We start from the raw sequence: 24,555 nt of genomic DNA, 5'->3' as shown, positions 1-24,555 counted from the left end.
ATATACCCACAAGAAACAACAGTAAACAGACGAATATGACCTCCCCAAAAAGACAAACCAAAAATCCAGAGAGTGACCCTATCTAGATGGCAACTTGTGAGCTCTCTGACCAGGAATTCAAAATAGCAGTTTTGGCTGGGCAAGTGGTGACTCGTGCCTGTAATTCCAGCGCTTTGGGAGGCCGAGGCAGGCAGATCACTTGAGGTCAGGAGTTCAAGACTAGCCTGGCCAACATGGCGAAAACCCATCTCTACGAAAAATACAATAATTCAGCTGGGGTGGTGGCTGGGGCCTGTAGGTGGGAGGGATCGCTTGACCCCAGGAGGTTGAGGCTGCAGTGAACCATGATCGTGCCACCGCACTCCAGCCTGGATAACAGAGCAAAACTCTGCCTCAATAAAAGAAAGAAAGAAGATAGAGAAAATTACCTCCAAAGACCAAATCTAAGAATGATGTTCAAGAGGAAGCTGACCAAGAGCAAAGGGTAGAAATCTTCTTCAAAGAAATGATAACAGAAAATGCCAAAAACAGGAGAAAGAGATAAATATCCAGGTGCAGGAAGGTGTTAGTACATCAAACAGATTCAACCCAACAAGACTATCCCAAGGCATATAATAATCAAACTCTCAAGGGTCAAGGACAAAGAGAAGATCCTAAAACCACTGAGAAATAAGAAGCAAATAACATACAAAAGACCTCCAATGTGTCTGGCAACAGACTTCTCAATGGAAATCATACAGGACAGGAGGGAGTGGAATGACATGCTCAGTACTCAAAGAAATAAAAACTGCCATCCAAGGATATCGTATCCAAATGAACTGTCATTAAAATATTAAGGGGAGATAAAGTATTTCCCAGATAGAATTCGCCACCACCAGACCCTTCTTGCAAGAAATGCTAAAGACAGTTCTTCAACCTGAAAGAAGAAAACACTAATGTGCAAAAGAAAACTTATTATTTTACATAAAAATGTATAAATTGGCTGGAGCATTGGTTCATGCCTGTAATCCAAGCAGCTTGGGAGGTTGAGGCTTGTGGATCACCTGAAGTCACAAGTTTGAGACCAGCCTGGCCAACATGGCAAAACCCCATCTCTACTAAAAGTACAAAAATTAGATGCGTGTGGTTGCAGGCAACTGTAATCCCAGCTACTCAGGAGGCTGATGCAGAAGAATTGCTTTAACCCGGGAGGCAGAGGTTGCAGTAAGCTGCGATTGCACCACGGCACTCCATCTCAAAATGGAGTGAAACTCCATCTCAAAAAAAAAAAAAAGTATAAATTGAGACACCTAAAAGTTAAAACGTGGGGGTAGGAATTAAACTGTAAAACTTGTGGGGGTTTTTTTGGCTTTGTTTGTTTCTATTATTTGGGATCTAAGATAAGTTGTCATCTCTTTTAAATAACTCATATCTATAAAAACATTTTTGTAAGCTTCATGGTAACCACAGCAGTTTTTATAATAGATCCACTACAAGTAAAAGCAACAAATTAAAACATACTACAAGATAAGGAAGACAGTAAGAAAGGAAGAGACAAGTCTCAAAACAACCAGAAAACAAGCAACAAAATAGCAGTAGTAAGTCCTTACTTATCAATAATAACACTGAATGTAAATGTTCTCACTTCTCCAGCTAGAAAACATGAGTGGCTGAATGGATAAAGAAGCAAAAACCAACTATATGCTACCTTCAAGAAACCCATTTCACCTCTAAAGACACAGGTAGACTGAAAGTGAAGGGGTGGAAACAGATATTCCATGCAACTGGAAAATTTTAAAAAGCAGGACTATCTATACTTATATAAGATAAAATATGCTACAAATCAAAGACTATAAAAAAGAAAAGGAGGGTCACTGTATAATGATAAAGGCATCAGTTCAGGAAGAGACTATAACAATTATAAATATCTGTGCACCCGGCCAGGCGCGGTGGCTCACACCTGTAATCCCAGCACTTTGGGAGGCTGAGGCAGGTGGATCACGAGGTCAGGAGATTGACACCATCCTGGCTAACACGGTGAAACCCCGTCTCTACTAAAAATACAAAAAATTAGCCGGGCGTGGTAGCCAGCGCCTGTAGTCCCACCTATTCGGGAGGCTGAGGTAGGAGAATGGCGTGAACCTGGGAGGTGGAGCTTGCAGTGAGCAGAGATCGCGCCATTGCACTCCAGCCCGGGCAACAGAGCAAGACTCCGTCTCAAAAATAAATAAATAAATAAATAAATAAATAAATAAATAAATAATCTGTGCACCCAACACCAGAGCTCCCAAGTATATAAAGCAAACATAATAGCTCTAAAGAGAGAGTTAGACTATAATACAATAATAGTAGAGGCTTTTAACACTTCACTCTCAGTAAAGAACAGATCATCCACATGGAAAATTAACAAAGAAATGGCAGAGTTAAACTACACAAGATTTAATAGGTCTAACTGACATTTAAAGTAAATTTCGGCTGGGCACAGTGGCTCACACCTGTAATCCCAGCACTTTGGGAGGCCGAGGTGGGAGGATCACCTCATGTCAGGAGTTTGAGACCAGCTTGGCCAAAATGGTAAAACCGCATCTCTACTAAAAATGAAATAAAAAAAAAATTACCCAGGCGTAGTGGCGCATGCCTGTAATCCCAGCTATTCGGGAGGCTGAGGCAGGAGAATTGCTTGAACCCAGGAGGCAGAGGTTGCAGTGAGCTGAGATCATGCCATTGCACTCCAGCCTGGGTGACAAAAAAAAAAAAAAAAAAAAATTTCACCCAACTGCTATCGAATGCAGCAGTTTTACCAGTATATGGAACGTTCTCCAGAGCAGACCATACCTTAAGCCACAAACCAAGTCTGTATCAAGTCTGATTTCTATCCAAAAAAAACAAGTCTGACTTCTATTTGAAAAAATAGAAATCATATCAAGTATTTTTTCTGACCACAATGGAATAAAACTACAGAAATCAATAACAAGAGGAATCTCAGAAAAATACACAAACACATGGAAATTAAACAATATGCTCCTGAATGACCAAGGGGTCAAAGAAAAAATTAAGAAGGAGCCAGGTGCAGTGGTACATGCCTGTTGTACAAGTTACTCAAGAGGCTGAGGCTGGAGGATCACTTGTATCTAGGAGTTCTGGGCTATAGTACGGTATGTCAATTAGGTGTCCATGCTAAGTTCAGCATCAATACAGTGACCTCCTGGGAGCAGGTGATCATCAAGTTGCCCAAGGAGACTGGGAAGTGACCCAAGTTGGAAACAGGGCAGGTCAAAACTTGCATGCTGATCAGTAATGAGCTATGCCCAGGCAACATAGCATAGGCAACATAGCAAGATCATCTCTTAAGAAAAAAATAAAAGAAAAAATTTTTTTTTTCTCTTTTGAGACAGGGTCCTGCTCCATTACCCAGGCTGCAGTACAGTGATGTGATCACTGCTCACTGCAGGCTCAAACTCTCAGGCTCAAGAGATCCTCCTGCCTCAGCCTCCTGAGTAGCTGGGACCACAGGCATGCGCCACCACAGGTGGCTAATTTTTTATTTTTATTTTTGTAAAGACTGGTTTTTGCCATGTTGTCCAGGCAGGTCTCGAAATCCTGAACTCAAGAGATACACCTACACTGGCCTCCCAAAGCACTGGGATTAACAGGCATGAGTTACCATACCTGGCCTAGAAAAAGGAAATTTTAAAATGTCTTGAAACAAATGAAAATGGAAATATGACATACCAAAGTCTATGGGATACAGGAAAAGCAATACTAACAGGGAAGTTTATAGCAACTACCGCCTATATCAAAAAAGTAGAAAGACTTCAAATAAACAACCTAACGATACACCTCAAGAAACTAGAAAAGCAAGAACAAACCAAACCCAAAATTAGTAGAAGGAAAGAAACAATAAAAATTAGAACAGAAATAAATGAAAAGAAATCAACAAAATGAAAAGGTAGTTTGGTGGGCTTTGTTTTTTGTTTTTTTTTTTTAGACAGGGTCTCACTCTATTGCCCAGGCTGGAGTGCAGTGGCACCACCTCTGCTCACTGCAACCTCCACCTCCCAAACTCAAGCCATCCTCCCACCAAACAGCTGTGACTACAGGCATGTGCCCACAAGCCCAGCTAATTTTTGTATTTTTTATAGAGATGGGGTTTCGCCATGTTGCCCAGGCTGGTCTTGAACTCATGAGCTCAAGTAATCTGCCCACCTCAGCCTCCCAAAATGCTGGGATTACAGGCGTGAGCCACCATGCCCGACCTTGTTTTTTTGGAAAGATAAACAAAATCAACAAACATTTATCTAGACTAAGAGAAAAAGAGAAAGATCCAAATAAAATCAGAAATGAGAAAGGAGATACAACAACTGAGACCTTAGAAAGGATTATTAGATACTATTGAAAGGAGTTATTTAGCTTGCCTTAGATAGATAACAAGGGAAGGGTGCCAGAGAGCCCCTGGCCCCTGGGTCAGTGCCTCATTCTCACATAACATAAAAAGCAGCCTGAGAGGCCCTGGCGGTGGCTCACGCCTGTAATCCCAGCACTTTGAGAGGCGGAGGTGGGTGGATCACGTGGTCAAGAGATCGAGACCATCCTGGCCAACATGGTGAAACCCTGTCTGTACTAAAAATATAAAAATTAGCTGGGCGTAGTGGCGCGCCATCTGTAGTGCCAGCTACTCTGGAGGCTAAGGCAGGAGAATCGCTTGAACCCGGGAGGCAGAGGTTGCAGTGAGCTGAGATGGCGCCACTGCACTCCAGCCTGGTGACAGAGCAAGACTGCCTCAAAAAAAAAAAAAAAAAGCAGCCTGAGAAAAAATTTAGGCTGATAAGGGAACTAACACAGGGTGCTGTGCCTAGAGACATGCCCATGGTGGCACAGATAGTAAAACCTCTGGCCCTTTGGGATACAAACTTGTGCAAACCTCCAGCTCACTCAGATAAGAGAACAAGGCCTGGCATAGAAATGACTTTGTCCTTTGTATACTCAGCAGGTTCTGAGGAAAAGTTTCTTCTCCTTTTGTGGGCATGGGCACAGTGGGCTCCGGTGGGTTCTAGTGGTCACTCTATTTTCCTTTATTTGGACTGTAAGTCCGGCTTCTATGAATTATCATTTCAGCCCGATTGGTCCCAGGCTAAGGTCCTGGGCCAAGCTTTCAATTCAGTTTCTGATAGGTCCTGGGCCAAGCTGAGCAGCAGCTATAAATCATCATTTCGGCTCCTGATTGGTCACGGCCGAGGTCTCTGGGCCAAGCTGAGTCACGTGTTCTCCAAGACAGCCCAGGAACTAAGCACATTCCTTCCCCTTCCCAGTCCATAAAACCCGGGACCCCAGCCTCATAGTGGGCACCCCATTTGAGCCCCCCTCTCTGCTGGCAGAGAGCTTTCTTCTTTCGCTTATTAAACTTTTGCTCTAACCTCACCTTTGTGTCTGTACTCCTTAATCATCTTGGAGGTAGGACAAAGAACTCCAGGTGTCATCTCAGACAAGGAGAGACTGTTACATCTTCATGCATTGCTGAGACTACAACACTATTATGAACAACTATACAACAAATTTCAAAATCTAAGAGAAATGGATAAAGTCCTAGACCTCTAAAGCCTACCAAGATTCAACCATGAAGAAATAGAAAACCTCAACAAACCAATAAGATCCAAGCCATAATAAAAAGTCTCCCATTAAAGAAAAGCCCTGAACCTGATGGATTTACTGCTGAATTGTACCATTAAAGAACTAATACCAATCCTACTCAAACTCCTCAAAAAAACTGAAGAGGAAGGAATACTTCCAAACTCATTCTACAAGGCCAGCATTACCCCAATACCAAAATGAGAGGAGGACACAACCAAAAAAAGAAAACTACATACCAATATCAGTGATAAACATAATGTAAAACTCCTCAACAAAATACTAGCAAACCAAATTCAACAACACATTGAAAAAGTCATTCACCATGATCAAGTGGAATTCATTCCAGGGATACAAAGATGGTTCAACGTATGCAAATCAACAAACGTGATACAATTGCATTAACAAAGTCAATAACAAAAACCATTACTTCAATAGATGCCAAAAAATTTTTGATAAAACATCCTTATATGATAAAAAAAAAAACTCATCAAAATGGTTATAGGAGAAACTACCTCAAAATAATAAAGGCCATGTATGACAAACCCATAGCTAATAGCATACTCAACATAGATAAAGCGAAGGCCCCTCCTCTAAAGGCTATAACAAGACAAGGATGCCTACTTTCACTGCTATTATTCAGCATAATACCAGAAGTCATGGCCAGAGCAATTAGGCAAGAGAAGAAATGAAGGGCATCCAAATTGGAAAGGAAGAAGTCAAACTAGCCTTGTTTCCAGATGACATTATCTTATAATTACAAAAACCTAAAGACTCCACCAAGAACACTATTAGAACTGATAAACGAATTTAGTAAAGTGGCAGGATACAAACAAAACAACATACAAAAATCGGGAGCATTTATATATGTCAACAGTGACTGATATGAAAAAGAAAGCAAGAAAGCAGGGCCGGGCATGGTGGCTCATGCCTGTAATCCCAGCACTTTGGGAGGTCAAAGCTGGCAAATCACCTGAGGTCAGGAGTTTGAGACCAGCCTCACCAACATGGAGAAACCCTGTCTCTACTAAAAATACAAAATTAGCCTGGCATGCTGGCACATGCCTGTAATCCCAGCTACTCAGGAGGCTGAGGCATGAGAATCGCTTGAACCCGGGAGGCAGAGGTTGTAGTGAGCTGAAATCAGGCCACTGCACTCCAGTTTGGGCAACAAGAGCAAAACTCTATCTCAAAAAAAAAAAAAAAAAAAAAAAAAAAGAAAGAAAGAAAGCAATCTCATTTACAATAGTTACAAAATATGTAAGACACCCAGGAATCAATTTAACCAGAGAAGAAATATCTATACAAGGCTGGGCACGGTGGCTCACACCTGTAATCCCAGCACTTTGGGAGGTGGAAGTGGGTGGATCACGAGGTCTGGAGTTCGAGACCATCCTGGCCAACATGGTGAAACCCCATCTCTACTAAAAATACAAAAAATAAAATAAAATAATCAGCCAGGCATTCATGGTGGCATGCGCCTGTAGTCCCAGCTACTCAGGAGGCTGAGGCAGGAGAATCACTTGAACCCAGGAGATGGAGGTTGCAGTGAGCTGAGATTGTGCCACTGTACTCCAGCCTGGCAACAGAGTGAGATTCCATCTCAAGAGAGAGAGAGAGACAGAGAGAGAGAGAAAGAAAGAAAGATCCATACAAGGAACACTATAAAATTCTGATGAAATAGAAGAAGACAAAAATGAAAAGATATTCCATGCTCATGGTTTGGAGGAATTAATATAGTTAAAATAACAATACTACCCAAAGCAATTTATGGATTCAATGCAATCCCTCTCAAAATACCAATGACATTCTTCACAGAAATAAGAAAAAAAATTCTAAAGTTTATACAGAACCACAAAAGATCCCAAACAGCCAAAGCAATCGTGGCAACAAGAACAAACCTGGAGGCATCACACTACCAGAATTCAAAACTTACTACAAAGCGATGGTAACTAAAACAGCACGGTACTCACATAAAAACAGACATATAGACCAATGGAACAAAACAGAACACTCAGATGTACACCCACATATTTACAACCAACTCATCTTTGATAAAGGTGTCAAGACCATACAATGAAAAAAAGACAGTCTTTTCAGTAAATGATGCTGGGAAAACTGGATAACTATCTTAAAGAAGAATGAAATTAGACCCCTATCTCTCAGTATACATGAAAATCAAATCAAAATGGATTCAAGACTGAAATCTAAGACCTGGAATGATGAAAGTACCAGGAGAAAACACTGAGGAAATGCTCCAGGACATTGGTCTGGGCAAAGAATTTTGTATATGACCTCAAAACACACAGGCAACCAAAGCAAAAATGAAGTCCTAGCTAGTCAGGAGGCTGAGGTAGAAGGATCACTTGGGCCCAAGAATTTGAGTTTATAGTGATCTATAATTGAGCCACTACAGTCCACTCCGGGTGACAGAGTGAGGCCCTGTATCTAAAAAATAAAAAAAAGTAAAAAGATTAAAAACAGACAAAAGATCTTAACAGACACATCCCAAAAGAAGATATACAAAATGACATTTTTACATATAAAGACATACAAAAAGACAATGTACAGATGGCCAACAGGTATATGAAGCTATACTCAATATTACTAATCATTAGAGAAGTTCAAATCAAAACCACAATGCAATATCATCAATCTCACCCCAATTAAAATAGTCTGCATCAAAAAGATAGGCAATAACAAATTCTGGCAATGATGTAGAGAAAAGGGAACCCCCATACACTGTTGGTGAGAATATAAATTAGTACAGCTACTATGAAGAACTGTATGGAAGTTCCCCAAAAAAGTGAAAACAGAGCTACCCAGCAATTCCACTACTGGGCATATTTTTAAAAAGAAGAAAAAAGGAAATAAATACACCAAAGAGCTATCTGCTCTCCCACATTTGCTGTAGCACTATTCACAATAGCCCTAATACAATATCAACTTAAGTGCTCATCAACAGATGAATAGATAAAGAAAATGTGGTAAATATACACAATAAAAAATTATTCAGCCATTAAAATAAAGAAATCCTGTTATTTATAGTAATATGGATGGAACTAGAGGCATTATGTCAAGCAAAATAAGCCAAGCACAGAAAGACAAATACCACATGTTCTCACTCAAATGGAAGAGCTTTAGAGCTTTAGAGCTCTTACATGTGAGTAAGATACAGAGTAGATTGGTTGTTACCAAAGGCTGAGAAGAAGAAAGGTGAGTAGGAAGATAAATGGAAAAAATTATATAAATGTATTTATTACATTGAACTTGACACTTAAAATGGTAAAGATGGTAAATTATATACATATTATTTACCTTAATAAAGACAAAGGAAGAAAAAAATAGCAATTGGTAAAAGCTCAGCATCTTATGCTGCCTGAAGTGATGAAGGAGAACCAAGTGCAGAGACCCAAGAAGAAATGACTTCACATGCTATAGAAAGATTATGGGCTTTGAATTCATGGGACTGAGTTCAAATCCTGGCTTGCATTCTTACTATGAGATATTAGATGAGTTATCTGGCCTCTCTAAATCTGCTTCCTCCTTGTATAAAGGAGATAAGTAAAAGAACTAAAGCAAGGGTGGGCCATAAGTGCTCAGTGAGTATCTGTTTCCTTTGTGTTTCCTCTTTCAGCCATAAAAAAAAGAGACACATCAGGCTAGGCACGGTGGCTCATGCCTGTAATCCCAGCACTTTGGGAGGCCAAGGCAGACAGATCACCTGAGGTTGGGAGTTCGAGACCAGCATGACCAACATGGAGAAACCCTGTCTCTACTAAAAATACAAAAATTAGCCGGGTGTGGTGGTGCATGTCTGTAATCCCAGCTACTTGGGAAGCTGAGGCAAGAGAATCACTTGAACCTGGGAGGCGGAGGTTGCAGTGAGCTGAGCCAAGATTGCACCATTGCATTCCAGCCTGGGCAACAGGAGCGAAACTCTGTCTCAAAAAAAAAAAAAAAAAAGGAGACACATCACTGCAGTTGAGAAGTCCTTGCATAGGGGTGATGGGGGCACACCAAGGGGCCTATCATGGGTGCTGTATTCTTGAGGCATAAATCCAAGATATGAGGTTTTGCAAATCCAATATAAGGCTGCCACCCACTTGCCTTAGCCTAGGGTCCCCCAAAAGGCTTGTGCATAGGTAGCTTGTTTGCTAATGTGATTCTGGGGAGCAGAAATGCAGGATAAGGGGAGTGAAACAGAGCAAGGGAAAGACCACCACAAGGATGCATTACTAAATTGGCTGTTTGATCCCACTGGGACCTGTAGGGGTTTTCTGAAGCATCTCAAAACTGTCCATCAGGGGATGAAATGGGGATGCATTTATCCATTGACTCCAGATCTTCATCGGTCAAGAGTAGACCCCATGGCACTGACTTCCCATCACAGCTGGGTTGTGCTTGAGTGTGAAGTGGATGCCTAGGACTATTAAGCTGAAGAACAGAGATGCATAGGGCAGGAAGCAAATGATACAGTATGAGGGATGAGGTGAGGTCACTGCCCAGGTGCACCTGTGCAAAGCTGCTCAAAACATGCAGGGAAACAGTCCCCTACAGTTGTGGCTGAAATAAGAGGAGAAACAGAAAATTTTGAAACGGTGTACAAGAGGGGTCCAATACACTATCTTTCATGGGGATGCCTTATCTTTCTGCCTAGAAAGAAGGTGCTAAAGTAAATTTCTTGGAGTGTCTTTGGCCTTTCAAGGCTTCCATGATTCATGAAGATGAAACCAAAGCTTACTAAAAATCTATTGAATAGTAAAATATGAACACACACACATGACCAACTCAATTGATGCAGAAAAAAACTTGACAAAATTCAATGCCCTTTCATAATTACAGCCAATAAATTACAAATAGAAGGACTCTATGTCAACATAATAAAAATTGCATATAAATAGGCCAGGCATGGTGGCTCACGCCTATAATCCCAGCACTTTGGGAGGCTAAGGCAGGCAGATCACTTGAGATCAGGAGTTTGACACCAGCCTGGGCAACGTGACGAAACCCCATCTCTACTACAAATACAAAAATTAGCTGGGCATGGTGGCACATGCCTGTAATCCCAGCTCCTGGGGAGGCTGAGGCAGGAGAACCACTTAAACCCAGGAGGTGGAGGTTGCAGTGAGCTGAGATCATGCCACTGCACTTCAGCCTAGGCAAGCAAGACTCTGTTAAAAAAAAAAAAAAAAAAAAAAAAAAAGGGTATGTAAAAAGCCCACAGCCAACATACTCAATGATGAAACACTGCAAGTTTTCTCTAAGGTCAGGAACGTGATCATGATGCCTGCTGTCACCGTTTCTATTAAACATAGTACTGGATAGTACTGGATGTTCTAACCAGAGCAATTAAGCAAGAAAAAGAAAACTCCCTTTCCCCTTCAACTGAGAAAGGAAGAAGTAAAATTATCTGTTTGCAGACAACATGATCTTATATGTAAAAACACAAGAGATCTTATATGTAAAAACACAGACACAAAATGTTAGAATTAAGAAATGAATTTGGCCGGGTGCGGTGGCTCACACCTGTAATCCCAGAACTTTGGGAGGCTGAGGTAGGTGGATCACGAGGTCAGGAGTTTGAGACCAGCCTGGCCAAAATGATGAAATCCCATCTCTACTAAAAATACAAAAATTAGCTGGGCATGGGGGCGGGTGCCTGTAATCCCAGCTAATCGGGAGGCTGAGGCAGAAGAATTGCTTGAACCTGGGAGGTGGAGGTTGCAGTAAGCTGAGATCATGCCACTGTACTCCAGCCTGGGCGACAGAGTGAGACTCCATCTCAAAAAAAAAAAAAAATGAATTCATTATATTCAATTCAATTCAGTTCAAGTTGCAAGATACAAAATTTATACTCAAAAATCCATTGTATTTCTATACACTAACAATAAACAATCTGAAAAGGAAATTAAGAAAACAATTATGTTTGCAATAACATCAAAATTAATAAAATACTTAGGAATAAATTTAACCAAGGAGGCAAAGGATTTCTACACTGAAAATAACAAAATGTTGCTTAAAGAAGTTAAGTAAGGCACAAATAAATGGAAAGACACACTGTGATTACGGATTGAAATAGTAAATATTGTTAAGATGCCAATACTATCCAAAGGGATCTACAGATTCAGTGCAATCTCTACCAAAATTCCAGTGATCTTCTTTGTAGAAATAGAAAAGGCCATCCTAAAATTCATATGAAATCTCAAGAGACTCCCAAATAATAGAAACAATCTGAAAAGATTAGAACAAATTCGGAAGATTCATACTTCCTGATTTCAAATGTTACTACAAGTAATCAAAACAGTGTGGTACTGGCATAGAGGCAGACATATAGATCAATGGAGTACAATAGAAAGCCCAGAAATAAATGCTTTCATATATAGTCAAATGATCATTGACAAGGGTGTTAAGACAATTTGGTGAGAAAAGAACAGTTTTTTCAACAAATGCTGCTGGGAAAACTTCATATGCTCATGCGAAAAAAAAAAAAAAAGGTATATCTTTACCTTACACCATATATAAAAATTGCTCAAGATGCATCAAAGTCCCAGCACTTTGGAAGGCTAAGCGGAAGGATTACTTGAGCCCAGGAGTTCAAGACCAGCCTGGGCAACATAAAGAGACCTCATCTCTACAAAAAATTTAAAAATTAGCAGGCTGTGGCGGCACTCACCTGTAGCCCCAGCTACTCAGGAGGCTGAAGCAGGAGGATCACTTGAGCCCAGGGGTTCAAGGCTGCAGTGAGCTATGATGTTGCCACTGCACTCCAACCTGGGTGACAGAATGAGACCCTGTTTCAAAAAAAGGAAAAATATTTTAAAAATTAATTTTAAAATTTATCAAATAACTAAATGTAAGGGATAAATCTATAAAACTCTTAGAAGAAAATAAGGGAGGAGGCCGGGCACAGTGGCTCACACCTGTAATCCCAGCATTCTGGGAGGCTGAGGCAGGTGGATCACCTGAGGTCAGGAGTTCAAGACCAGCCTGACCAACATGGAGAAACCCATCTCTACTAAAAATACAAAGAAAATTAGTCGGGCGTGGTGGTGCATTGCTGTAATCCCAGCTACTCAGGAGGCTGAGGCAGGAGAATCGCTTGAACCTGGGAGGCAGAGGTTACGGTGAGCCAAGATCGTGCCATTGCACTCCAGCCTGGGCAACAAGAGTGAAACAACTCTGTCTAAAAATAAAAAATAAAAAAATAAAATAAAATAAAAATAAAAACAAAATAAGGGAAGAAAGCTTCATGACATTATAATGACATTATATTTGGCAATGATTTCTTGGATATGACATCATAAGCACAGACGACAAAAGCAAAATGGAACTACATCAAATTATAAAACTTTTGTGGACACTATCAAGAAAGTAAAATGGAAATTTACAGAATGGGACAAAAGATTTTCAAATCATATATCTGATAGGTGCTTAATATCCAGAATATTTAAAGAACTTCTATAACTCAACAAAAAAACCAATAACACATAATCCTAAAATGAATAGGAAACCACAAAAGACTTCAAGTAGTCAAAGCAATCTTAAGTGAAAATAACAAAGCAAGAGGCATTACACTACCTAACTTTGAAATATACTACAAAGCTATAGCAACCAAAACAGCATGGTACTGGCATATGTGAAAGGAAAATAAATCTTGGAGCCCCAAAAATCACTAAGCTAAAGGGGAAAGTCAAGCTGGGAACTGCTTAGGGCAAACCTGCCTTTCATTCTATTCAAAATTATCCCTCTGCTCACTGACATAAATGCATATCTGATTGCCTCCTTTGGAAAAGCTAATCAGAAACTCAAAAGAATGCAACCGTTTGTCTCTCATTTGTCTCTCACCTACCTGTGACCTGGAAGCCCCCTCCCTGCTTGAGTTGTCTTGCCTTTCTGGACAAAACCAATGTACATGTTACATATATTGATTGATGTCTCATGTCTCCCTAAAATGCATAAAACCAAGCTGTCCCCTGACCACCTTGGCACATGTCGTCAGGACCTCCTGATAATACAGGATATAAAAAGAAATTATTTGGGCAGATAGTGAGGGCAAACAAGTCCTTGGCAAAACTTCTAACAAAAAGCAGCCCTAGAAATAATTTCTTTTCTAACACAGAGCAGCCTGAAAGATAGAGCCGCAAAGACAGAAAAGGAAGCTGGAAGCTCGTACAGGGGGAGGCCTGTGGCTACAACAATAAAAAAGGGCTACCTGGGGGCCAGGCATGTCCACCATGGGGCTCCACCTTCCCTTTTTTGTTAGCACGTATACAGTAAGAAATGGGCAACATGAAGAAGTTCAGGCACAGAACCCACCTGCATAATAAAAAATTGGGGCAGAGGCTGCCAGACTCACACCCTGTGCAGATGGCACACCTGGTCCTGGTGGTTTTTCACACCCTATGTAGATCAGACACTGCCTCCCCACTAGCTCATCTATAAAATCCCCTGCATTTCACCATGGATCAGCAACCCATTTTTCTAGGACCCCTCTCTGTAGCAGAGAGCTATTCTCTCTCACTTATTAAATTTCTGCTCTTAAAGTCACTCTTTGTGTGTCTGCATCCTTGATCTCCATGGACGTGAGATAATAAACTTCAAGTGTCACCCCAGATGATGAGGCCACTTTACTGAGGCTGTGTCACAGGCATGCATCCTCAACCTTGGCAAAATGAACTTTCTAAATTAACTGAGACCTGTCTCAGATTTTCAGGGTATACATTTTGGTAACTACAAAGGGATTCTGAGTGGAGGTGCCCCTGACCTTTGACAAATCTCTTATCAGTGCTTGATACCAGTTTGAGCTATCTTTATGGCTCAAACCAGTAGGACAATTTGCTGAAGCCTGAAGGCCCCCCACCCCCAGAGAATCTCTGATCTCCCAAGATTTAAAGTTTATTTTGCTGTACAACTTCTTTTTTTTTTTTTTAGTTTTACTCGCTTCCAACACAATCAAGGCAAGTTTTTCCTGCTTCCATGAAATTCTTGGAAGGCAGGTAATTCCTTTATGGAGCTTGAGCTCCCTTCCAACAGGGAAGACAGATTCGAGTTTGTTCCTGCTTCTAGGATGGTAGAGAGCATTCTTTCTCCTGAGACCCATCCCTAGGAAAGTGACTGAATTGGGGTTTGTCTTGGCTAAAGTTTAACAACGAGCTGGTCTTAATTTCTCCTTGCCATTGGAGCACTCAGTAATCATAGAAGTTGTGTCATTATTTGTTTTCCTTAACTGTTTTCTTGTTGTTATTTCTTTCTGTTTTTGTTGCTGTATTGGTCTTTTTCCCATTGGGTTTGATCAACTCTATCTGACTTGATCAAATCCAGAGAAAAGTTCCAAATTATGGAGAACAAGGCCTCTGAAATGGCTAAATTCACACACACACACACACACACACACACACACACACACACACACACACAAAGGTGATGTGGTGGGGGGAGAAAAATGGCTGGCAAAAGGAAAAAAAAGAGGAAAGATTTTTGACTTTGACTACTAAAGGGGCTTTATTTACATAACAAGGCTGCCTTTTTGCTAGCCAGGCCAAACTGAAACAGCAATGGCTGTACTTCTGAAATAGCAGCAATTTGTCCTAGCTGAAATATGGACATGAGATTTTAAGATTTTTTTCCAAATGATCTCAATGGCTAAAAGTCAGCTTAGTTGAAAGCTAACATCCAAGATGTGTACGCGTGTGTGTGTGTGTGTGTGTGTGTGTGTGTGTGTGTGTGTGTGTGTGTGTTTAAAAGGCCTTCATATTTTTGTTTCTCTCCTAGGACCTTGTCTTTTTTTTAAGCAAATTTTTTTTTCTTCTCAGTTGACTGAATTCTGTTTTCTTCATTTACTTCTGCTGTCTCTCCTTTCTCCTGCACCTTCTGCTGCATGAGGGACCTAAAACAGTTTATGATAGCCAGGGGTTCCTTAAAGAAAATGATGAAGGAGCCAGCCACACTGACTCATGCATGTAATCCCAATGCTTTGGGAGGCCAAGGTGGGCGAATCACCTGAGGTCAGGAGTTCAAGACCAGCCTTGTCAACAAGGTTGGTCTTTGGTAAAGACAGCCTTGAAACCCCGTCTCTACTAAAAATACAAAAATTAGCCAGGCATGGTGGTGTGTGCCTGTAACCCCAACTACTCAGGAGGCTGAGGCAGGATAATTGCTTGAACCTGGGAGGTGGAAGTTGCAGTGAGCCAAGATTGCACCACTGCACTCCAGGCCGGGCATGGTGGCTCACGCCTGTAATCCCAGCACTTTGGGAGGCCGAGACAGGTGGATCACCTGAGGTCAGGAGTTCAAGAGCAGCCTGGCCAACCTGGTGAAACCCGTCTCTACTAAAAATACAAAAATTAGCTGGGTGTGGTGGTGGGCGCCTATAATCCCAGCTACTCAGGAGGCTGAGGCAGGAGAATCACTTGAACCCAGGAGGTGGAGGTTGCAGTGAGCCAAGATCATACCATTGCACTTCAGCCTGGGTAACACAGTGAGACTCCGTCTCAAAAAAAAAAAAAAAGAAAAGAAAAGAAGGCACCAGACTCCCGATGCCCTTTTGGGGAGAAATCTCTGTTTTTAGTTATGGAACCCCAAGAGTGTAAACAGACAAGTTCATCTTAGCTCTTAAACTGCTTACTTTTATATTATGTTACCTGTTTCTTTTTTCCTTTTTTTTTTTAAACTAAAATAGTTATTGCAACAGAGGCTACACATGGGTTTTTAAGGAAGAGTGTAGTTTAGACACATAAAAATGTCTTTGTTTAAAAAAAACTTTAAGTGCACTGTAAAAGCATCACCTGCCCTAACCTCATCATAATTCTCCCTTTTTGGAGACCTAGGATTTAGTGTGGGCTCTTCTCAGACCTCAGAGATCCAGTTAAAAATAGGTAGTCCCTATCTAAATAAAATTGGTCTCCTTGTACAATCCTATGATAAATTTCTATAATTTTGTTTGATTGTTATGCATCTTTAATCTCCCTCTAGCATCTTTAATCTCCCTCTAGCACCACCAGACTTTCTCTGTCTACATTATGATGTAAATTTTGCTATTTGATTTTCACCTCAGTTGTTTCCTTCAATAGCAAAATTTAAGGCTATTTAGCTGACAACTGTCTAGGGTTGTGAAACAGGTTATCAAGAATCTGAAAGTCTAAGACAGAGGAAAAAACGGTTTTTATGAATCTATAAGATATATTTCTATAGGCATTCCTAATACATCTATGTATTCATGTGTTGTGTATACAATGTTTCACTACTGTCAATATATAATAGAGCTCTAATTAATTGGCTTAAGAAAATAAAAGTGCTTGAATCAAATACATTATCAGGAAAAAAGAACAGAGCAGTCAAATGCTTTTTCAAGTTTACATAACAATTTAAATCTTTAATAAATAAGTTTGTTTTAAGATTGTTGGTAAAGTAATATTAGAAATGTCTTAAGAATTGCCAGCAAACATTTTTGTTTGCATTTATTAATCGAGCAATTTCATACTTATCCCTGACAAATACTATTTGCTGTCAAAATTTGGTATAGGGGCTACAAAACTGTAAACCCAACCCAAAACAGAATAATCTTTGCTTATGTAATTTTTAATAAATAAGACATTGATACTGGTTTAATCAAAATAGCTACATCTTGAATTATTCAGTAAAATTACCATAATTTCTAATCTTGTGGCTTTAGGCAATTGAGTCCACAAACAATAAGGAGGTTTGTTTGGGAAAGGACAGTTACTGTCTTTGCTTCAAAGCTAAACTATAAACTAAGTTTCTCCCATAGTTTGGCCTATACCCAGGAATGAACAAGAACAGCTTGGAGGTAAGAAGCAAAATGGAGTCAGTTAGGTTAGAACTTTTTCACTGTTTCAGTTATAATTTTGCAATGGCGGTTTCATAACTTTAAACAATAATGATCACAGTTTCCATAAATAATCTAGGTAAACTATTAAAATAAAATAGGTAAACGTAATGGGATAAATACTTGTTGACAAACTTGTCATAATTTAGAGTCTAAAGTTATATTAAATTAAATAATAGATATTTCATTATTTGAGTATTTTCCAATTAAGATAATTGAAGGAAAAAAAGTGTCCTTTTTAAAAATGGTGAACAATTTTTGTCTAACTCAAAGCTTATTTAAAGGTTACATACAAAACGAGGTAAAAGGGACCAAGAAATAAAAGAGATGTAAAGAAAGTTATCAAAATAAAGAGGGTTGTTTTTGGTTAAATAAATAAATAAAAAGAAATCATTTTATATGAGAAAGAATCTTGTATGGTAGATTTAGTCCTAGAATAAACCGACTGGTTGTTTAAGAAAGAGGGATGTTTAGGCCGGGCACTGTGGCTCATACCTGTAATCCCAGCACTTTGGGAGGCCGAGGTGGGCGGATCACGAGGTCAAGAGATCGAGACCATCCTGGTCAACATGGTGAAACCCCATCTCTACTAAAATACAAAAATTAGCTGGGCATGGTGGTACGTGCCTGTAGTCCCAGCTGCTCGGGAGGCTGAGGCAGGAGGATCGCTTGAACCCAGGAGGCGGAGGTTGCAGGGAGCCGAGATCACACCATTGCACTCCAGCCTGGCCAACAGAGCGAGACTCCATCTCAAAAAAAAAAAAAAAAAAAAAATATATATATATATATATATATATATATATATAAAGAAAGAGGGATGTTTAGAACACACCAGAAAGTCCAAGTCATGAACACTCTGTGTAAGTCACAATAAGAGGATTTATTTTAAAACAAAGAAAAGAAAAAAACAAAAAAGAGGCCAGGCACAGTGACTCATGCCTGTAATCCCAGCACTCTGGGAGGCCAAGGTGGGCAGATCACCTGAGGTCAGGAGTTGGAGACCAGCCTGGCCAACATGGCAAAACCACATCTCTACTAAAAATACAAAAATTAGCCAGGTATGGTGATGCATGCCTGTAATCCCACCTATTCGGGAGGCTGAGGCAGGAGAATCACTTGAACCTCAGAGGCAGATGTTGCAGTTGCAGTGAGCTGAGATCACATCACTGAACTTCAGCCTGGGCAACAGAGCAAGACTCTGTCAAAAAAAAAAAAAAACCCTTTTATATGATCAAGTTGTCTATAATTAAAAGGAAATTATAGTGATCTTTCTAGAGATTGGGCTTGATGTGAAAAAAAAACACTTATACATTAAATAATTGCCTAGAACAAGGAAATTTTCCTAAGGGATTGATTTACTCTTCATAGATTATAAGATATTTTAATTTTTTTAACCCAAAGTTCAACTTTTACTGCATCTCGCCATTTTTTTTCTCTCCCTTCTGAAATAGTAACCCCCTCCTTCAATTCATTTTCAGCTCATATAAGTTTTCAAGTTCTGTTTGTTGAGGTCTGATGCTAACAGTATTTTCTTAAAGGTCTAAACAAAATGTTTTCTTCCAATGTAATATTCTGTGCAGTGCAGAAGGTGTTTTCTTTTGCCTTTTGGTAACTGGCCTAACAGATTTTATGGTTTATTGAAACAATTCCAATGCCATTATTATTAAGTTTTGGTTTGCTTAGGAAAAAACTGAGATTAAAACAATTTTTTAAATTAAAGTTATTATATCCATATATCTTTCTGTATGTGCTTTTAGAGTCCTTGTGACATTGATTTATAAGGCCTTGACTCCTGGGTCTAAAAAGGACACCAAGTCCTGCTAAATCTTAAACACTGACAGCAATTAAAGCCTCATCTTCAGGCCTGGTAAAAGATGCCAATCAAAATAAACTGCATTCCTGAGACACAGAAATTAAAGCTATTCAACTCCTCAAGGCCAAGGGACTATCAAGAAAGAGGTGGGCATGTGAGATTGTATGGGCTGATTTTGAGAGATAAAATAGTTCAGTTTCTCTATAAATTAACCTTTAATGTCAAAGGCACACAAATGCAAGACCAGCATATGGGCCCCTGTGTCAGATTAACAAGGCTTTCTTAAAGCATTAACTGACTCCCTAATAAAGGTTATAAATGCTATAAAAAGTTTATGGAAGTTATAACTTATGATTAACATTAAAATTTTATAGATTGTTTATAAAATTTTGAAAAACAAATTTAATTGGCTTCATGCTGTTTTCATTAGGGCTTATCATTTGGAAAATTAAGTTTCCTCTCTGAAAGAATGAAGGTTTTCACCCTTTTTTGAAATCCTTAAGTTATCACTTCAGTTAAATGAATAATATATTTTACAATGACCTGTAATCCCATTTTGTAATAGAGTGTTTTAAACCTTTGATATTTGACAAACTTTCCAAAGTGAAATTATAAATTATGTCTTTTTCTGACATAATTAATCCTTTAAGGTATAAAGTTCCCTAAAGTCCAAAAATGACATATATGGGGGATTTTTGGTATAAAAATTATACAGGAAACACTGTCAAATATGAAATGCTCTTTGGTTTTCTTTGGGCTGTATTTGTATAAATATATGTGTTCCAAAATTATGAAAAACTCCTACAATTCTGATATGACTTAGTGTACATTATCAGTAATAATTATAATTATGTTAAATTATTGTGTGCCACAGAGGTAACAAGTTTTCTTCTCAATTGTGTCTTTGACTATCACTGCTCTAAAATTTTTTGTCATCCATGGACAATTGTTGTTTTGGTCCTCTTTAGAAGGTGGTTTTAAAATCGCTATAAAACTCTTAACAGGTGCTCCTCAATGCAAGTTTCTGATAACTTTGGAGGCTGCAACATCAGAATAGAGGAAAAACTTTCAGGACTCAAAGAGAGCCGAAATGTTCATGAATATCAAGCAAAACAAAAGTTAACTGCATGGACTGAACTAATAGAAGACTGAAGTAATCTTTTTGACTTTTTACTTAAAATGTTGGGATCCTTTGTTCTGTTTTTTCAGTCAAACAAACCTTTCTTTTGAGCTACTGACAGCTTTTAACAATTAAGTATACTCCTATGAACAAAATCTGGAACATATTTGTTTCTCTCTATCTGATTTCTCCATAATTTGGGAGCTATTTGTGAGTATTCTTAACTTGTGGCAATATAGTTATTGCATAAGCAGAGTAACAATCTGTTTTCATTTGTAACAGGACACAATTTGAGAATATGGTTATTTTACCAAGGCTTTGACTGGAATGGTGTGCTTTCCTTTAAGGAATCAAACTTGACTTACAGAGCCAATAAAAGCTCCTTGAGAAAACTGGCCCACATCTCATCTACACAGTTCCTGAACAGGGCTCCTGACCTGTAGTAAGTAGAGACTGTCATTTTCTGACAGGCCCAGGGCCCCAAGTTATCTGAAAGCCTCAAGAGGAGAATTCAGACAATTCATGAGTATTTGATGATACAAATCCATGGCTGTGCTTGGCTTTAAAAAGTCTCATCTGAGATTCCTTCTATGAAACAAAGTTCCATCAAAGCCAATTTTAAAAGCCTATTGAAAAAATCATTTTTCTTGCTGCACTTTATACAAATAAGCTGGTCAAGTATACTAAGCCAAATTGGTCCTATCATGACTTGTCTTTAGTAAAAATGGGAAACTAGAGCGAGAAAAATTATGTTTCAAAAACTATAGTACACCTGTTCTTAGAGTCTAGTCTTGCCTGTTCTTTAATTTTTATCATTTTCAACAGTTTGAACTGAATTCTAATTTTTCCTGGTTACTGGTCTCCAAAATAATGTTTTCAATACTTTTCTTCTTTCTTTTCCTTTTTTTATTTTCCTAATTTGAAATCACTGAAAACTAAGATGTGATTTCTTAAAGCCCTGCAAACTGAATCTGGACAACTTAAACATCAGAAGAAAGTAACAGCAACCTATTTACTTACATAAGCCGCTTTCATTCCTGCCTACTGATGTATAGACTTCAGAGTCATGTGGCCTATACTGACTTTCCAGGACTGTTCTTTTGTTTGTTGTTGTTTTTCTCCCTTTTTCTCCCTATTTTCTCTTCATAGAACATGAGAATTCTAACCTGCTAAAAATTGCTTTCTTAACTCAGGACCTACACATCTAGGATAAACCATCCTAGCCATGAATGATCTGAGAAAACCTGGGACCAGAGACTTGCTTTCTTCTAAAATGCTTTCTCCAAAAGATTTTAAAAAAAGAAAAGGGGGGAAATGTGAAAGGAAAATAAATCTTAGAGCCCAAAAATCACTAAACTAAAGGGAAAAGTCAAGCTGAAAACTGCTTAGGGCAAGTCTGCCTCCCATTCGATTTGAAGTCATCTATCCGCTCACTGAGATAAATGCTTATCTGATTACCTCCTTTGGAAAGGCTAATCAGAAACTCAAAAAAAATGCAACCATTTGCCTCTCACCTACCTGTGACCTGAAAGCATCCTCTGTGCTTGAGTGGTCCCACCTTTCCTGATGGAACCAATGTATATCTTACATATATTGATTAATGTCTTATGTCTCCCTAAAATGTATAAAACCGGCCAGATGTGGTGGCTCATGCCTGTAATCCCAGCACTTTGGGAGGCCGAGGAGGGTGGATCACGAGGTCAGGAGTTCAAGACCAGCCTGGTAAAGATGATGAAACCCTGTCTCTACTAAAAATACAAAAATTAGCCGGGCGAGTGGCGGGCGCCTGTAATCCAAGCTACTCAGGAGGCTGAGGCAGAGAAGTGCTTGAACCTGGGAGGCGGAGGTTGCGGTGAACCAAGATTGCACCACTGCACTCCAGCCTGGGCAACAGAGTAAGACTCTGTCTCAAAACAAAACAAAACAAAACAAAAACAAGCTGTGCCCCAACCACCTTGGGCACATGTCATCAGGACCTCCTGAGGCTGTATCACAGGCACAGATTTTCAACCTTTGCAAAATAAACTTTCTGAATTCACTGAGACCTGTCTCAGATTTTTGAGGTTGACACGTGAAATCAGACATACTAGTAGAACAAAATAGAGCCCAGAACTAAATCAATACATTTATGGTCAATTGATTTTTGACAAAAGTGCCAAAGGGGAAAGGGTGATCTCTTCAATAGATGTTGCTGAGAAAACTGAATAACCACATACAGTAGAATGAAATCAGAACTTTGTCTCACACCATATTCAAAAATCAACTTAAAATGTATTACAAACTTAAATGTAAGACCTGAAACTAAAAAACTACTAAAAGAAAACTTAGGGGAAATGCTCCATGATATTGGCAAGGATTTTTTGGATATGACCCCAAAAGCACAGGTTACAAAAATATATAAATGGAATTAAATCAAACTAAATAGCTTCTGCACAGGAAAAAAAAAAAAATCAACAGAGTGAAGAGACAACGAAAGGAATGGAAGAAAATATTTGTAAACCACATATCTGATAAGAGGTTAACATCCAAAGTATATAAGAAACTCAGGCCAGGTGTGGTGGCTCATGCCTGTAAACCTAGCACTTTGGAAGGCTGAGGTGGGTGGATCACCTGAGGTCAGGAGTTCGAGACCAGCCTGGCTAGCATGGTGAAACCCCGTCTTTACTAAAAATACAAAAATTAGCAGGCAAGGTGGCACACACCTGTAGTCCCAGCTATTTGGGAGGTTGAGGTAGCAGAATCACTTGAACCCTGGAGGTGGAGGTTCTCAGTGAGGTGAGATCATGCCACTGCACTCCAGCCTGGGTAAGAGAGAATAAAAAAAAAGAATATGACAAATAGCAGTTTCAGTATGGGAAAGACATATACTTTCTTATACTTCTGTCATTGTCTGCTGCATGATTTATTCAGATATTTTGGAGGACAGGGAAAGCAGAATTCTGCAATTCTGAATAATGGAAACTGTGGCTAAGTATATAAAGCCCAGGTAGCAATTATCAGGTATTCTGATAATACTTTGACAACCTTGTTGGTCAGCTGGTATTAATTTGAGTGTGTTCTAGTTTAGTTATTATTCATTTGGTGTCTTCTTATTTTCACTTCTGACTTCAACAAATGCCTGGAAACTTATTCTGTATTTGGCACAGGTCTATGCTGTGGGAGAATAATAAATATATTAGTGCTCTCAAAAACTTGCAATAAATGGGCCAGGTGCAGTGGCTCATGCCTGTAATCCCAGCACTTTGGGAGGCCAAGGCAGGCAGATAACTTGAGGTCAGGAGTTTGAGACCAGCCTGGCCAACACGGTGAAACCCCATCTCTACTAAAAATACAAATATTAGCCACGCGTGGTGGCAGGCACCTGTAATCTCAGCTACCCTTGAGGCTGAGGCAGGAGAATCACTTGAGCCTGGGAGGTGGAAGTTGCAGTGAACCAAGATGGTGCCAACACACTCCAGCTTGGGCAACAGAGCCAGACTCCATCTAAAAGAAAAGAAAAAAAACCAGCAATAAATACAGGATGACAGATGCAGGCTGGTAATTTGGGGATACTGTTGAGAACTAAAGAAATAAAGTGCCTGGGATCATGGGGTGTAAAAAAATACTTCATGGAGAAAGTGGGCCTCAAGAATGGCTGTGACTAGACCAGTAATTAAGGAAGCAGGGGCCTCCACATTTTATCCTCCTGCACTCACTCTTCGGTAATAAGGGGACAGAAAAGGAGGGGCATGAAAGGAAGTCTTTTTTCATCCTACTTCTAGGGAAACTGCCCCAAGAAAACTTTGGTTGGCAGCTTCTATAAATCATTGTGAATCTTGTGATCCCCAACATGCAGAAGAATCTCCTCTGTTTACATTTAGGTCTCATAGTATTCCATCCTGCAGATATGCCAAATTTTATTTTGTGGTTCCTGAAGCACCCAAGGGTGGTTTCCACCCTTTTGAATATACAGTGCTGCAGGAAATGCTCTAGTATCTGCATCCTGTAAAAGTTGTGAAAGTATTTCCAAGGGTAAATTCCTAGCAGTGGGAATGATTGTTCAAGGGACAGATTATGCCAAATTATTCTCAAAGGAGGCTGCACCAATTTACATTCCCTCCACCAGTACATAAGGGCCTGTTTTCCTACATGGTCACCAGCTCTGACTGTCAAATGTTAAACTTTTGCTTA

General features: G+C 39.6%; 1 long non-coding RNA gene across 5 annotated transcripts in view; it reads right to left on the bottom strand.

Annotated features, from left to right (window-relative positions):
* The window catches only part of LOC117977231 (uncharacterized), a 67,451-nt gene that overhangs the window by 33,545 nt on the left and 9,351 nt on the right, over positions 1-24,555 (bottom strand). For 3 of the 5 annotated variants that reach the window (XR_008622324.2, XR_008622325.2, XR_010110977.1), the window contains exons 2-4: positions 23,747-23,868; positions 23,088-23,186; positions 12,281-12,398 (exon numbers count right to left, since the gene is read on the bottom strand). This is a non-coding gene — a long non-coding RNA (uncharacterized LOC117977231). Of the gene's footprint in view, positions 1-12,280; positions 12,399-23,087; positions 23,187-23,746; positions 24,465-24,555 lie in introns of those variants that run through there. The other 2 variants (XR_008622326.2, XR_010110976.1) reach the window with 2 other exon arrangements.

Source organism: Pan paniscus, chromosome 21 (assembly GCF_029289425.2).
Source record: "Pan paniscus chromosome 21, NHGRI_mPanPan1-v2.0_pri, whole genome shotgun sequence".
In the NCBI taxonomy this organism is placed as follows: Eukaryota; Metazoa; Chordata; class Mammalia; order Primates; family Hominidae; genus Pan; species Pan paniscus.
The sequence above is the reverse complement of the archived record's forward strand: the minus strand, read 5'-3'. Positions and strand labels throughout refer to the sequence as shown.